Consider the following 16,968-nt stretch of genomic DNA (forward strand, 5'->3'; position numbering starts at 1 on the left):
TGCCTTGAGAGTCTTTACTATTCTGTGTTCACGACAGAATAGTTCTACTATTGCATCCTATAAAATCCAAGCTCAGCACCTTCTTTTACTCCTTCCTGTCTTTTCCCCTTCAGTTCAAACTCGCAGTTTTGCTGCCAGGGTGGCTGATTAAGTTCATTGTTCACAGCTATTCTAATCTATTTAATGCCCATAGACACTTTGTTACATCCTTAGTTCTCTTTCCAATAAGCTTTCTAATTTTTTTTTTTTCAAAATGGATAGGCAGAGAATCTTCCAAGTCTTTCATTTCTGGTTTCTTTTGGTTGGTAATTCCATCTTCAAATCTTTTCTTTCTTCTCACATTTTAATATAAGCAGTCAGACTAGGTTGTACCTTTGCTTAGGAATTTCCTTAGGTAAATATCCCATTTCATCCCTCCTAAGTTGTAGCTTCCACAATACACTAGAACATGAACACAATTCAGCGAAGTTCTTTGCAACTTTGTAACAAGGATCTCCATTGTCCATTACCATGTTCCTCACTTCTGCCTGAGACCTCAGAATGGCCTTTACTTCTACCAAGATTCAAATCTTCTACCAAGATTCTATTCGTAGTAATTTAGTTACTCTCTAAGATGGAGACTTTCTATACAGCTCTCCTCTTTTCTTTCTAAATTACCTCAGAATCACCATTAATGATCCATTTATGACAATATAAGCTTTTTCTAGCATGTACCTCAAAACTCTTCCAGCCTCTGCCCATTTTACCCAGTTNCAGCACCTCCACTTTTTAGTAATAATTTCTGTGACAGTCAAGATCCCCTGTAGCTGCAAAGCTTAATTTTCAGGACCAAGATTTGAGAATGACTGTCTTAATATGATTTACCTATTTGTACCAGGAAATGCTTATCAAGGAAGATATGGCTTATAAACTAGTAAATAACTTCACTGTTTCAGGAAATTCCTAACTGGAAAACTGATGTCCTACCTAGGCAAAGAGCTCGCTTACGTAACAAGAGCTTACTTATGAAGATTTTAGGACTCTTGTCTTGACTTTTGTGCCCGAATCGCGAGTCCCAGAGACCTCCAAGGAGCCGGCACTGATGCATGTACAAAAGGGTCTTTATTACAAGTTCGGGCAGGGGCTCACCCGCCTTCGGTGTCATGGCAAGCAAGGTGAAGCGAAGAACAATAGTGAACAGGGTTTTTAAGGAGTAAGGGATGGGGGTGTTACAGTGCATGTAGCATCATCACATAAGCACCAATTACAATTACAGCTTTGACCATTCAGTATCTGTGAGGTGTTCATTACTTTTGGTGGGACCCAATCATGACTCTTGAGAATCCTTTGAAAATGACCAATTATGAGGTGAGTTCAAAGGGCCCACGTGGGGTTCAGGCGAGCTGTGAGAAATTGGCTAGTTTGTATCTGCAGTTCCCAGCCTTGACTCAGACCATAGGAATGTTTCTTTTTTTTTTCTTTTTGATTAGCTGAACTGAGGGGTGTCTGAGGATGGCTTTAGCCTTGAACAATCTGAGGCTTTTCCTGGAGCTGGGACTGGGGCTACGTGGAGCCCAAGGTTGCTCTTAATGGAGGACTTAATTTTTGGCTCTTCATGACATGTCTGTCAATCATGGACTACTATTAGCTAATTTGCCCAATACTAATCAGTTCCTTACCTTGAAAGCCTTGTTGATTTAAACCTAGACCTTCAAGTCATATATAGTCTCTATGTCTGCAATTACATTTATTTTTTTAAAGTTTATTTTTGAGAGAGAGAGAGAGAGGCAGAGGGAGATACAGTGTGAGTGGGAGAGGGGCAGAGAAAGAAGGAGACACAGAATCTGAAACAGGCTCCAGGCTCTGAGCTGTCAGCACAGAGCCCAATGCAGGGCTTGAACTCACGAACCAAAAGATCATGACCTGAGCTGAAGTCAGACACTTAACCAATTGAGCCACCCAGGCACCCTGTATATCTCTAAACTATAATTATATTCTCCTCTGACCTCTCCTTTCTGAGTCCTGCTAAGATTCTTAAGGTTATTTTGTTCCTCATTGCAGTAGGGTTTCTTCAACTCAGCATCGCTTGATCTACAAGTAATTCCGATGGTCTTGGGCTTGTACTATTCGAATTTCTGAGGCAAGTATATTAATTAGACTCCATTGTAATTCTTAAAACACTGGATTTTCCGGAAATATTAAATCATATAGAAAATACTTCTAGTGGGGGTGGGGGGTGATCATTGCCAGCTTCTACCTGGCCATATCCTTATTTCAACAGTTCCTATCGTAACAAACCATTAATTCTGACACATTCCTATTAATTAAGAATATTCTTATCTCAACCCTACAGGTGGGGAACTTGGCACAGAGGCTAATTGACTTGCTCAAGATCACTTGGTGAACCAATAGCCTGACTGAGATACAGTCCAAGTCTCCTGACTCCCAGGCCCACCAGATGTGCAATGCCATCACTCTGCTCTGCTGTCAATAGGCTACTGACTTCGTTTTTCCTTCTTAGTTGGCAGAAGTCTTCCCTTTGTGCCAATATCATTTCTGTAGTTCATACCTGAATGGCTTTTCTGCCTGGCCAACTTTGCAGTGTTACAATCTTTTCAGAGTATGGCAAACGTACCATAAAATAATATATTTTTAAATGACATAAGATAGGGAGGTAGGAGAATTCTTAAAATATGCTGAGTCTTACAATGCATAGCTTTGCAGTAATAGAAAAAAAATCAAATAATTTTCAAAACTGAGCTTTTCTCAGAGGTAAGTACACAGCCAACCATACAATGTACCCTTCAAAAGGAAAATGAGGAAACAAATGTATCTTTGTAGCACCTCAAATAGCTAACAAATCATAAGTTACACTGTAAATGCTGTGTTCTTTATATAAACTTGCTTGATTTAGGCAGAACATCCTTGAATTTAACTTTCTATCCATCTCTATCTTGGCAATGTTGTCTCCAAAAATGTCATGAATTGAAATGGTTTGTCTTGTAATGGATTCCACTTTCTTTCATTATATATACCCCCCCTTTTTTTCCCCCATTCATTAGACTTGTATTTACTATGAAGCTGTTATGCCCAGATCTCAGTATCCTCAACGACCAGAGACCACCGGGGAGACTGAGTCACGCATGCAAAGGCAAAGGGCTTTATTACAGGCTCGGGCTCGAGCTCGTGCTCACAGACTTTACCCACGCAGTGGATCTGTGCTGTGAGCCCCGAACAAAGGGTTTTTATGGGGTTTGTGACAGGGGAGTTACAGAAATTGTGGCATGGGAACAGTGATCCAACCATAATTATACAATATCATTGACAGCGGGTTTAACCATACACATTGTCTAGAGTATTTGTTACTTTTGGCGAGACCCAATTACAACATTTAGAGTACTTTTAAATTCAACCAATTACAGAGCGAGCCTAGGGTCTTGTTCGGCGCCTAATGGGTTAACTTTAACATTAGGTAACAAAGTTTTATCTATAGTTGCTGGCCTTTCTTGATTGGGTGTTGCAAGGGTAATGTGGTGGAGTGATGTGGTGGGCGGTTTCTCCCGCCTTGGGCAATGTGTAACTGCCTGATAGTTTCAGGGAAACTGAAACTTAGGCCTTCTAGTTTAGCGGGGAAACTTAACAGCCTATTATGGAGTCAGTCTGGTTTAGACTTGTGTCCTTACAAGGCCACCATCATGATTCACTTCTTTGTAGGCCAAGCCTGATCAAATAAGGTCCACTCACCATAGAAAGCATGAAGAGGTAGTAAGTTTCAGTGTAAAGATATTTTTGAGACTTTGTGAGGGGTGATTAGACAGAGTTTTCAGGGAGTCAGAAGTGATTTTACTCACCTGAAAACAGAAGCTCCTAGGAATCTGATTAACCTCTCACAGCTAACACAAACACATGGTGGCCTCTTTACCAACAACTTAATTAGGACATGAGCATATGACTTGTCGCAAAATTCCTGGAATTTCAAAAGCCTGACCCCCAATATTTAAACATTTTTTAATGTTTATTTATTTTTGACAGAGAGAGAAAAGGTACACGTAGGGGAGGGGCAGAGAGAGAAGGAGACACAGAGTCTAAAGCAGGCTCCAAGCTCCAAGCTGTCAGCACAGAGTCAGATGTGGGGCTTGAACCCATGGACCTCAAGATCATGACCCAAGCCGAAGTCAGATGCTCAACCAACTGAGCCACTCAGATGCCCCTTTCTGACCCCAATATTTTAAAGGGGACAGCCATTTTCCCCCTAGGCTCTGTTTCAGCATTGCATGATTTTTTTTTGTTTTGAAAAGTTTTAACTGTTTATTTAAGGAAGATAGATAAAATTCTTGGAGTGTATATATGTGAATCAGAGAGAATCTCTGGTAAAGGGACTTGGGTGGCAGCCGTAGGAATAAGGGATAGATAAGAATTGGTCTTGAAAACAAACCTGCAGAAACAGTAGCAACATTAGGCACCAAGTAAGAAAGTAAACAAAGTGTCTGTTTTGAGCTAGGCACCTATGTGCCTTGTAGGGATATAAAGATGGTGAAGAAATAGTTCCTGACTGAATCTAGGTGGATGGGGAATACATTTATATAAACAGGCTGCCATAGGAACAGCTAAGGGTGGAAACAGGATTCAACTAAGCTCAGGAGGACTTCCTAAAGGAAATAATGTCTGAGCATGTGTTTTTAATAACTCACCTCTGATATTTTAAAATGTGTGTTAGTTTGCTAGGGCTGCCATAACAAAATACAACAGACTGGATGGCTTAACCAACAGAAATTAATTTCTGTGCAGTTCTGGAAGTTAGAAGCCCAAGATCAAGATGTCTGCAGTTTTGGGTTTCTTCTGAGGCCTCTTTCCTTGACTTTCAGATGGTTGATTACTTGCTATGTCCTCACGAGGTCTTTTCTCTGTGCACTCCTGTCCCTGATGTCTCTCTGTGTGTCCAATTTCTTCTTATAAGGACACTAGTCAGATTAGAGTAAGGTCCACCCGTATGACCTCATTTAACCTTCATTACCTTTTAAAAGACACTATCTCCAAACACAGTCACATTCTGAAGAGCCTAAAATTAAGGCCTCCATTAAGAGAAACCTCGGGCTGCACGTAGCCCCAGTCCCAGCTCCAGGAAAAGCCTCTGATTGTTCAAGGCTAAAGCCATCCTCGGGCCGCCTTCAGATCAGCTAATCAAAAAAACATTCCTATGGTCTGAGTCAAGGCTGGGAACTGCAAACAGTTATTTTATACAAACTAGCCAATTTCTCACCGCTTGCCTGAACCCCGCGTGGGCCCTTTGAACTCACCTCATAATTGGTCATTTTCAAAGGATTCTCAAAAGTCATGATTGGGTCCCACCAAAAGTAATGAACACCTCACAGATACTGAATGGTCAAAGCTGTTACTATGGGTGCTGTACAATTGTAATTGGTGCTTATGTGATGATGCTATACGTACAACATGTGCACTGTAACACCCTCGTCCCTGACCCCATAAAAACCCTGCTCGCTATTGTTCTGGGCTTCACCTTGCTGCCACTTCACCGGCAGGCGGGTGAGCCCCTGCTCGAGCTTGTAATAAAGACCCTTTTGTACTTGCATCGGTGCCGGCTCCTTGGGGGTTTCTGGGGACTCATGAATTGGGCACAACAATTCTGAGTACTGGGGACTAGGGCGTCAACATATGAATTTTAGGGGAACACAATTCAGTCTATAACAAAAAACGTTACAGATCTCCAATAGGCAGAATAGGCTTTTCCTTTCCATCTTATTTATCTTTATTTTCTCCTTCTTAACTGAGAATTAATGTAGCATAACAGCTAAGAGCAAGGGCTCCGGTGGGGTGCCTGGGTGGCTCAGTTGGTTAAGCGTCCAACTTGGGCTCAGGTCATGATCTCACCGTCTGTGTGTTCGAGACCCACGTTGGACTCTGTGCTGACAGCTTGGAGCCTGGAGCTTGCTTCAGATTCTGTGTCTCCCTCTCTCTGCCCCTCCACCACTCACTCTCTGTCTCTCAAAATAAAAGATTTAAAAAAAAAAAAAAAAGACCAAGGGCTCTGCAACCAGCCCACTTGAATCCAGTCTTTGCTGTGCTACTCGCTGGATGTGTAACCGAAGGCAAGTTGCTTGATTCCTCTATATCTTGGCTTCATCACATGTGAAATGAAGGTGTTAATAACTACCCCATTGGGTTACTGTGAAGTTTAAATGGATGAATAATATAACATACTCAGTAGTGCCTGGCACATAATAAACAGTCAATAAGTGTTAAGTATAAAGAATAGCAATCATTTCTGGGTATAAAATTGTGCAATATGATACACATACCAGTGCTCATAAATAAAAATTTGTTTTCTTTGGAGCTGAAATTCATTTTTCATCAAATGTCATAATCAGACAGAAAGACGTAGAAGCTGAAGGTGACTACCCCAGCTACGATTTGTGTCACTTCCTATTCACATAGTTACATGCAGCATACATCTGTTTGATCATCTGTGTTTCAGAAATAATTCTAGTCAGATTTCAGACACCTAATATTGTTATTAATAAAAACTCCATGTGTCTTTTCCATTCGTGTGGGTGATAATTCCATACTTCAGTTTGCTGTGCTAAATTCACCCTTAATCTAGTCTTTGGTATATTTTTGGTGCACCTATTAGTCCTTGTATTTGTTCTTATAAAGACATTGGAATCGTTTTCTCTCTCATATTCACAAACTAAATAATAGCAAGTAGGAAAAAAAGTTTTAAATGATAAACTGAAGGCTGAGACTGAGGTAATCATTGTTGGATTTTCATTCTGGGCACTCTTCTCTTTGGGTTTAGACCACACCAATCATTTCCCATCTTTCTGCCCACTCCTTCCAAATATCCTTCCTTAGAGCTTCCTCTTTAGATGTGTTGGTTCTTGAATATTGGTTTCCCAGGGTTCTATTCTTGAAATGCTTGTTTTCTCCCTTTAAAATCTCTCTCACTTATTTATCTGGCTCATTTACAATCTAGATAGAAATGGATCTTACATCTGTATCTCCACAGCCACCTTTCCCGAATTGAATACATTTTCCAACCACCTACCAGGCACCTCCAACTTGGATGTTGAGCACAGACAGCACTGAATTCCCCATCCACCTCACTCTTCCCATGTTGCTCCAGTTCCAATCTCTAAGCCCAGTGGTGGATTTTCCAGGCTCCTCCTTTTCCCAGGATCTGCACCCAGTTCTCCTGGGTCTAGCCTCCGGTGCCTCTCTCCTCTTGTCCCTGATGTCTAATCTCACTTTCATTGCTTTAGTCTAGCATCGGTAAGTAGGTGTTCATTTTCTAATGTCTTATCATCCATTAAGGATTCTCACTTGCTAAAAGTTTCTGTTTGAACAGCCTACTGGTAGCTCATACTAGCATTCTCTACTGTTGGAGATGTTTCAATCATTTCATTACTGTTATTTCACCAATATCCTAGGCCTGAGCCAGGATTTTGTTTCTTGAGCTAGCTTTCTGCCTTCTATTTGCTAGGAAAGAATCTAGTTTCTATTTTATCACAGTAATATTCTTCTGCAAGAACAAGATACTTTCAGGATCAAGCCTTTTTCAGAGTTTTAAAAAAATAGAGGGTTTTTTTGTGTGTGTGTCTGTTTGCTTTTTCCTTTAGCAATTACCATGGCACAAATAGCATGCAAAGAGATAAAGATCTTTGAAGAAAAACCTGGTATACTTTTCTCTGGGCTAGTTCCTTGGTCTAGAAAATCTCTTTGGGGTGGATATTAATTACATTGTATATTATCTCTCACCTGGACCTTGGAACCTTCAGACTTGTCTCCCTCTCTCTCTCTCTCTCCACTCTAATTTATCCTCTACACAACCTTCCAAAAATTGAAAAAAAAAATAGTGGCCACTGGATTAAATGAAATGATTCAAAATGGCTTACAGAGCTTTCCACAAATTAGCTGAGAATGACCTTTCTGCTTCATCTCCCTCTCTCATCAATTCACCATGTCCTCTCAATTCACGTCACAGCAACGTTTTGTCCTCCATGTCTCTGCACATGCTTTTCGCTCTTTCCGTCATTTCCTCCTTCCATGTCTAAACACCCATACGTTCCATTAAGACCTGATCCTGACATGACTCCTGGGCACTCTTACCCAGTTTCTGTAACCATCAACCATTGTGTCATCCAGGACAACTCTGTCCTGCTCGTGATTAAACAAGCCAGGACTCTTGTGCCTGATTTTTATTTGGTTCCTGGCCACTGACACTTTTCTTGTTTAGCTCCCAGCATTTTGTTTCTAAATATGGAGTTGGATTCTATTACTTGGTTTTTACCACTAACTTTTAGATAGGGTTTCACCTCTGACTTTGTCCCTAAGTTTGCCAGGCAACCACCACACTGGATGAAACCTTGACCCCAGACTCAGTGTCGCTCTCAGAGCCCTTCATATCCCTTTTACGACGTTTGTGTATTCTTCACCTGATGTGACCATGCCTTCATTTCCCTCAGGCTGCAACTGTGGTTCTTCTTTGGAGGACTGCTTTCAGGCTATAGGGCTGCTTCCAGAACGCCAGAGAGCTGGAGGTGCCTGGTGATCACATCCCTCCAGGGCGGCTCTTAGCCAATGACTGAATGGCCAGGGAGTGCACCCAGAGACGGGAGCACTCTCTACCCCGAGAGGTAGGCTGAGGCCCTTACTGTGGGACTTTGCCTGAACTCTTACTTGACTTTTTTCTCCTCCATGCTCTGCCTGCCCTTCTCTCTTCTTGGTTTCTCTCAGGAATACTTCCCCAATAATTCACTTGCACAGGACTCCTTGCCTCAGGATCTACTTCTGAGGATCTCAGCCTAAGACTTACTTAATCTCCCCTTCAAGTCCATTTTGTTTGATTACAAAAACATTTATCTAATTGAATTCTGAGTAAACATTGAAACTTCAGATTTAATCTCCACCCATTCAGGATTTTTACCATCAAATCTCTTCCTTTTCCTCTACAAGTTCTGGTTGAACAGTCCCGGTGATGGTAATGTTTTTGCAGTATTCTGAGGGATTGTGTCCATCTGGTCTCAGTTGTCAGAATCTGTCAGGGTGACGTATTATCTTACTACTCAATTATCTGTTTCCATGTTTGGTCTCATTCCTATGGATAAAGCTTAACAATGTTTAGGTTCCTTTTTTTTTTTTCCTCCATTTCCAGCACTTAGAACACAGACACTCACTGTTGAGTGAAAACAAAAGGAAACAAAACAATACAACACCTCTGTAAGCTAGGCATTATCATCTTAGCTTTACAGGGGATCCAGATGGGGCTTATAGTAAGTGATTGAGGCTAAAGAAGATGACTGATTAATAGCACAACAAGAATGCATGACTTCTGTCTTCTAACTCAATAGAAATTTTTCTGCACCACCCATGTTTACTTCCTCCATGTCACACTAAAGGTCTCATGGCTGTGTCAATATACCTCGTGCTCAAGGGAACGTCCTGTTTATGCTGATCTCAGCCACCAGAAAAACAAGTCACAAACATACTCCTGGAGGCTCGTTAGAGAAGAGTCATGCTAGAGCCTTTGACATTCCTAGAAATGAAAACCAGAATGATCCTGACTGGGCTTCCTCCTTAAATATGAATATTAATTAACACTTTTCTTTCCTTCTTAGAGAAACTCTCTACATCTTAAAGTTTTCATTGGAACCCATCTGTAATAAGATCAAGCATCAATTTTGATATCATTTTTATCCATTTGATAAGCCTTCTATAGGGGTGAGGGAGAGGTCCTGCAACACTGGCAGGGAAGCACTGGGTCTTTAAGGAAGGTGTATATTTGTAGCTTAAATCAGAAAGAGGACCAAGTAATAATGGAAATATTCCTTGATAGTGATGAAAGAAATGTACTCTAGGAATGTCTCCTGTGAGGACAGTGCTCTTATGTGATTGGTACACAGTGAGCAAGAAGTCTGGGCACTGCACTCTTTTCCATTCTCTTCAGTTCTCACTCTTAAGTGTTCAAGGCAGTAGTAGATCAGGGTATATCTTATAGGATTTAAGAGGCATCCCTGATATCTTCAGAGGAGGAGATGCTGTGTGACCTTTTGTTCCCGTGTGCGTGCGCAGGGCTCTGGCCCCTCCTGCTGTAGCCTCGAACCTGTGCTGAGCTGTGTGGTGCAGGGGCTGCATGGATGACACATGCTGCTCATCTGTGCTGCCTGGTGAGAGGGAGGAGCCACGCGGTTTGAAAGACCTGATTTAGTTACTATGCTGCACTCTGCCTCTCAGGCACTTGGGGGCACATCTTTTTGTTATTCTGCTTATTTCTCCTGACAAGGGCATGATTTGGCAGTTTGTGAGGGAACATTACCATTTAGTGGAAGAGCACTTCCGTTTTAAAACTTTTAACTTGAATTAATGTCATGTAGAGTATATTTGTTTTAACCTATTGACTCTTGGCACTTAAACACCTTAGGCAGGATTCATCTATATGTACAGAACCTGAAATCATTTGCAATTTGGTAATGTGTCTCACTGTAGCATTTTTGAATGTGATGATGAATTAAATACAGTAGTATCGTCTTATATTCCATTTTGGGATCTTAAAGTTGACATTTACTTTTGCAAATAAATTCCATGCAAAAATTGGCATAGTACTCTCTCCAGCTTGCACATTTATGGTATTTTAATCTTTTCATTTAAAACCCTGAATAGTAATTTGGGGATTTTTTAAAAAATTTCTTGAGATATATCGGGAATGAAGAGATGCCTATATTAGGAGGTAGATTAAAAAGCTAAATAATAATTTAGGACTGCCTCCAAATAAAATTTCAAACTTAATGAAATTTGATCTCAGCTAAAGGTTTTACTCTGTGTGTCCCTCTGTTGTACACTGTTCTTGGAATGACATTTTGCCTTTTCTGTTTTGTATATGTCTTCTTCTACACCTTGAGGAGTATGGATCTCTACTGCATTATCAAAAGCCATGATGACTGTTCCTTCTGAAATGCGTGAGGACTCCTTCTTGCTGAGCCCAGCCCAGGAGGGGCTGAGAGCAAGGATATCCCTGAGTCCTCCAATTCGAGCTCAGCCTGTCACTCATGAGAACTTCAGGCTACTAGTGAACCCTCCAAAAAACAAACAAACAAGCAAACAAACATTAATTTTAATTTGATGCAATGTAGTTTAAACTTGAAGGAAAAATTATTGCCTTATTAGCATATCTCTGGCCTTGTCTTTTTTTTTTCTTCAAAATTTATTTCTAGGAGAGAGAGAGAGACAGCGTGAACAGGGGAGGGTCAGAGAGAGAGGGAGACACAGACTCTGAAATAGGCTCCAGGCTCTGAGCTGGCAGTCAGCAGAGAGCCCGACGTGGGGCTCGAACCCAAGAACCACGAGATCATGACCTAAGTGAAAGTCAGACGCTTAACCGACTAAGCCACCCAGGCGCCCCTGGCCTTGTCTTTTTTTTAAAGAAATGTTTATTGATTTTTGAAGAAGAGAGACAGAATGTGAGCAGGGGAGGGGCAGAGAGGGAGAGAGACAGAATCCGAAGCAGGCTCCAGGCTCTGAGCTGTCAGCACAGAGTCTGATGCGGGGCTCAAAATCACAAACCATGAGATCATGACCTGAACCGTGAGATCATGACCTGAGCCAAAGTCGGACGCTTAACCAGTTGAGCCACCCAGGTGCCCCTGGCCTTGTCTTTTTAAACACAATAGATATCCATATTTTTCCTGAAGGCCAATGATTGTTTTCTTGCTTGATAACCTGATAGTAAACTCAACTTTAGTTTTTATAGGGTCTTCTCTTTGTGGCTTGGAAACTGACTTTGGGAACCAGGTTCAGAATTCTAGATTCAGAGACCAGTCTTAATGCATGCATCTAGTAAATTTAACTGAGTGCCTACCATGTGAATTTCTACCATAGTAATCCTTTGGGAGAAGTCCCATCCTCTAAGGCTTTGCAAGGCATGTTAAGGAGCTTGGGTTTTATTGTAACTCTAAGGGAAGTCATCATAACTTTTTTGCAGGGTAGTACTATTTTAAAATGATCACATTGGCTGCTATAGTGAAGGTCAAAAGAGGCTAAAAACTCACAAGAAGGAGACAGAGGAAGAAGGCTGGCTGATTAGCAGATGCTTTCCCTTGGAGGTCTTCCTTTTCCTCTTTTTCTTTTGTATTTGTAGGCTCTTGACTTTTTCCATCCTCTCATGCAGAAATGTGTCCTCTCATGAGAAATGCAAGGTATTAAGGAGAATTTTGTCTTTAGAAAGTAGCCCAAAATTCTTTGTTTCATCATCCTCTACAAGCTTTACTTGAAATCTTGCTTCAAAGATATTGCTTGGTTCCCCACATCAATGATTTAACAAATCTGTGAATATCATATCCTTTATATCAACTAAGTGAATCATGAAAGCAAAACATTTTAAGATAGAAGGAGTATTGGATATAGTCAGAAGACTATGTTTACTAAATATAAGAAGTTTGAGCTGGTGTAGGGTTGTGACATTGCTTAGTCCTGGAAAAAAATAGGTAATAAGAAGTTTTAACTGGAATGACTTGGATGCCAAAATTTTGTGGTGGTTTAAGTAAGAAATTCTAAATAACTCCACTTTTGGCCATTCTGATTAAAGTTACAAGGCTAATGATAAGGATCATAAAACTATGGTTTGTGGTGCTTCAAGTTCACATTTCAATTTGAATTTCCTTTTTTTTTTTTTTTTTTTTTTTTAAGTTCTTCCTGTGTGTCAGTTACTAGGCCAGTCAGAAATACCACTGTGAACAAGGTTATCAGGGTCCCAGGCCCCATGCAACTTACAGGCTAGAAGGAAAGAGCCTTTGGATGACACTTCATTGGCTGTGAGTATGAGGAGCACTTATCATGTCCAACATCAGTTCTAAATCTTTCCCTACATTTGAAAAATCACTGATGCCTAAGACCTAAAGCCAACTAGACTTTCTAGGTAAAGCCATAGGCATTGCATTTTTAGAAACTCTCCAGATGATTCTACTGTGCATGCAGGATTGGGAATCATTGTTCCACATCAGGTTTTCTCAGTCTCTGCACTATTGACATTCTGGTTGGGATAATTTGTTGGAGGGGTGCTGGCCTGTCTGCTGTAGGATATTTTAGCAGGATCCCTGGCCTCTAGATGGCAATAGCACTTCCTGCAAGTTTTAACAAACAAAAATATCTCCACACACTGCCAAATGTCCTCAGGGAGGTGGGGGTGGGGGGAGGCAAAGTCTCTCTTTCCCCTTTATTGAGAATCATTGATCACAAGAAGTAGGTCCTGGCTACCTCTTTGATCTACTCTCCGGCCACTCTCTGCCTTCCTGATTCTGTGTCAGCAATGCCATCCGAATGTCCCTCAGACCTCATTCTCCTGCTTCAGGCCTTTGATGGCTTCCTCCAAATAACCACTTGAACTCCCTTGCTGGTTTTCAAGTTTGTTCAGTGCCACCTTCTCAGGGAAACTTTCCCTTATTATCCCATCTAAAATAGACATTTCCCCATCTCTCTTTATACTCTTATGCTGCTTTATTTTTCTTCAAAGAACTGGTTTCTACTTGACATTTTATTAGATTTCTTTTTTAAATCTGCCCCTCCCCATGACTTATAAATGCCACAGAGCTGTTTAAGTGTCTGATATATAGTAAGTGTGCAATATTTATTGAACGAATGAGTGGATATGTGTTATGAAATGAGAAATGCAAGGTATTAAGGAGAATTGTTGTCTTTAGAAAGTAGCTCAAAATTATTTCTTTCATCATCCTCTACAATGATTAATTTAGTTTTTGAACTCTTATATGGACTGAAATTTGCTTTTAATTAAGGGTCATATGTGCACATACATACACGCATATGCACACAGGTGTTTAACCACTAACAAGCAAATTAATGTGTTAAAATTGTACTCATTAAGAGAAAGCAATTACATTGTAAAATCTTAGCACTTTCTTTTTAAAGTTATTTCTACTTGCAATCTTTGCATTTCTTTTTTTTTTAATCTTTGCATTTCTTATCTTACTGATTTATTTTTATCAATGCAAAATGTTCATTTATCTCCAGATTCTGTAACTGACAAAGTTGTATGCTCAAAGCCTTAGTTTTGGTCACAGTATTGGATTACATACCCACAGTGACCATTTGTAACAAAATTTAGCCAACATCGGTAAATAAAAGTCTACATTTTAAAAGTATAGGAAAGCTCTTCCATGAGATATGGAAAACTTTGCTCTGTAAACTTTCAGAAAAAGCTTGACAAGAATATTTTAAAGGTAGAATGGTGACTTGACACTTAAGACTATGATCTAAAGATATTAGAGGAAGCTATGTGAAAACAGGATGGGATGAATGCAGAGTGGTGTCTTTTTTATATGCCCACTTTTCCACTTATCTGGTACAGCCAGACCTTGCCTCCAGCCTAGGTTAGAATCTGACTAACCTCTGAATAAACCCTTTATTCTTGCTGTTATCATGAATGGAGAATTCCCAAGAGACTCAAATGCAGTAAATTCCTTTGAAAGGGAGGAGTACAAAGTCAGAAATGAGCACGGACTTGTCTGGAGCTAAGACACTACATCAGTGGGTACTAGGCGATCAGGAGCATGCTTGCTTGGATCTAGGAGCCACAAGCCACTGACAGAGTAAAGTAGGAGGGCAGTTAACTAGTGTGTACCGCTTGCCTTTTATTAGCCAAATACTTTAGATGCATTATGCTATTTAATCTTCACATTTACCCTACTAAGCAGATGTTGTTAATCATATTTTGCAGAAAAACAAGTCATAGCTCAGAGAGATAAAATAACTTGCTAATGTTTGAAAGTTTATACATCATGAGGGCAGGATTTGAACTCTGTTCCAGAAGAGCTCAAAATTCATGCTTTTACTGTTCTGCCATATTGCCTAGAAGAGAAAAAGTTGATACAAACTTTGGCAACATTACAGTTTTTTAAAATTAATGCTTGCCCAACACTATATAATTTTATTAGGCCCGAGTATAAGGAATACTACTAGGATATATTGAAAAGTAAGATGCATTTTTTATTTTACAAGAACTAGCCCCACCTTTAGAACTCTGGACGTTATTGGAGTAGGCGTGTACAAATTTTCATGAGAGCCTAAGGTGCTTTTGGGGAGAGAAAACATTTCAAATCCCCAAACCAGCTATCAGCACCAGAATTCAAGTGGATGTGCAAGAGTATTTATTACACTGATGAAATAATTCTGGTGTTTATAAACCACCTGGTCTATTACCTGCCAGTTTAGAAGTCCAAACAGAATAAGACAGAGTTCAAGAGAAGATAGGGTTAGAATGGTAGGGTATTTTTCTACACTTAGGTTATAAAAATTTAAATGATAAATATTAACAATCAGAAAATGAATTATTAGTCATATTTTTATCAATACTCTGGATAAGACCTGCGTTTGGGGTCATCATCAATGAAACACGGCAACAACCTTTGAAACAGCCATCGGAAGCCAATATTTACAGGTGGCACAATGAATGATTATGCTATTATATAAATAATGATGCAACCAGCATTAAACAAATGGTATAAAAGAACTACAGAGGCAAGAACATCTATCATGTTTCATTACAACAAGTTTCAAAGAGCCATAGCGTTGTGAGTAATAACAGCACTGCTACATTTTTCTCTTAGCAAGAGGTATTAAATTAACCAGAAATAGAGTATTTTACAACAAGGAACACAAGCAGATGGTTTCCGGACCTGAACAGAAAGAGATGGTAGTTGGACACTATAAGGAATCTTAGGACGCCTGAGTGGCTCAGGTGGTTAAACATCTGACTTCAGCTCAGGTCATGATCTTGCGGTTTGGGATCTGTGCTGACAGCTCAGAGCCTGGAGCTTGCCTCAGGTTCTGTCTCTCTCCCTTTTTGCACCTCCCCTGCTCCTACTCTGTCTCTGTCTGTCTGTCTCTCTCAAAAATAAACATTAAAAAAAAGAATTTTAACATTCACTGATTAGATAGGCAATAACATATATAAATATTTCTTCTCTACTCACTATTCTGAATCTTTATTCAGGTAACTCACTATAGCTAACATGGGCTTGTGAATTTTTAAATACATTCTAGAGTCAAATTGTTTATATTGTATATAAAACTTTTTTCCTTAGAGATCCTGTATAATCTAGGTCTTCCCTGATGTTAGCAGAGGAGACTAAAGGCATCACAGGATAACTCCCTTGCGAGGAGCCTAAATGTATCTATGTTTATGTAGCAAATGCTTCCAGAGAAAATTAATATGTATATCTAATTGGCAGGCTGAAGAAGTGGTCTGAAAAAGGGAAAACTCCCCTAAAACATTAATCAAGGAAAAATGAACAGACAACATTTTGTGCCAGTAAGAAAGTGTAACATCAACATGAGTATTAGATACCTCCAAGTGCTAAGCTTTAATAACAGGGAGGGACACAGTATAATAATAGGCCCAGATCTTGATTACTTTTCCTAATGAGAGTGAAGCACAGCATGGAAAAGTGACAACTTGAGATAATTCAAAATGTCACATTAGCTTTGAGTTTCAATCTCTTCTATAACCAGTCTTCATAAAAACTGCTAATGAGTAGTAAATTGGACTGATTTGAGTTTAACTTCAATTTGCTTTTTGTGCTAATCTTTTGAGAAAGGGTGTAAGACAGCGAGATGTCATGATAGCACTAGAGCAGATTAGAGCAGAAGTCAAGTGACCTGAGTTCGGGCCTCTGCTCTGCAGTCAACATGCTGTGTGGCTCTGGGCAAGGAAGGTGAAGAAATCAGCTGTTTGTGAACACTGGGTGCCTTGCACTGTGCTGGATCCAGAGGAGACAGGTGATAAAAGTGCAGCTGTGTCCTGTAGCCATTCACAGTCTAGTGGTGGAGACTGACATGTAAAAAGATCATTGGAGGGGTGCTTAGGTGGCTCAGTTGGTTTAGTGTCTGACTTCAGCTCTGGTCATGATCTTGTGGTTTGTAGGTTCAAGCCCCACATCAGGCTGTATGCTGATAGCTCAGACCCTG

The sequence above is a fragment of the Crocuta crocuta genome, unplaced genomic scaffold (genome assembly GCF_008692635.1).
Source record: "Crocuta crocuta isolate KB4526 unplaced genomic scaffold, BGI_CrCroc_1.0 scaffold342, whole genome shotgun sequence".
Classification (NCBI taxonomy): domain Eukaryota; kingdom Metazoa; phylum Chordata; class Mammalia; order Carnivora; family Hyaenidae; genus Crocuta; species Crocuta crocuta.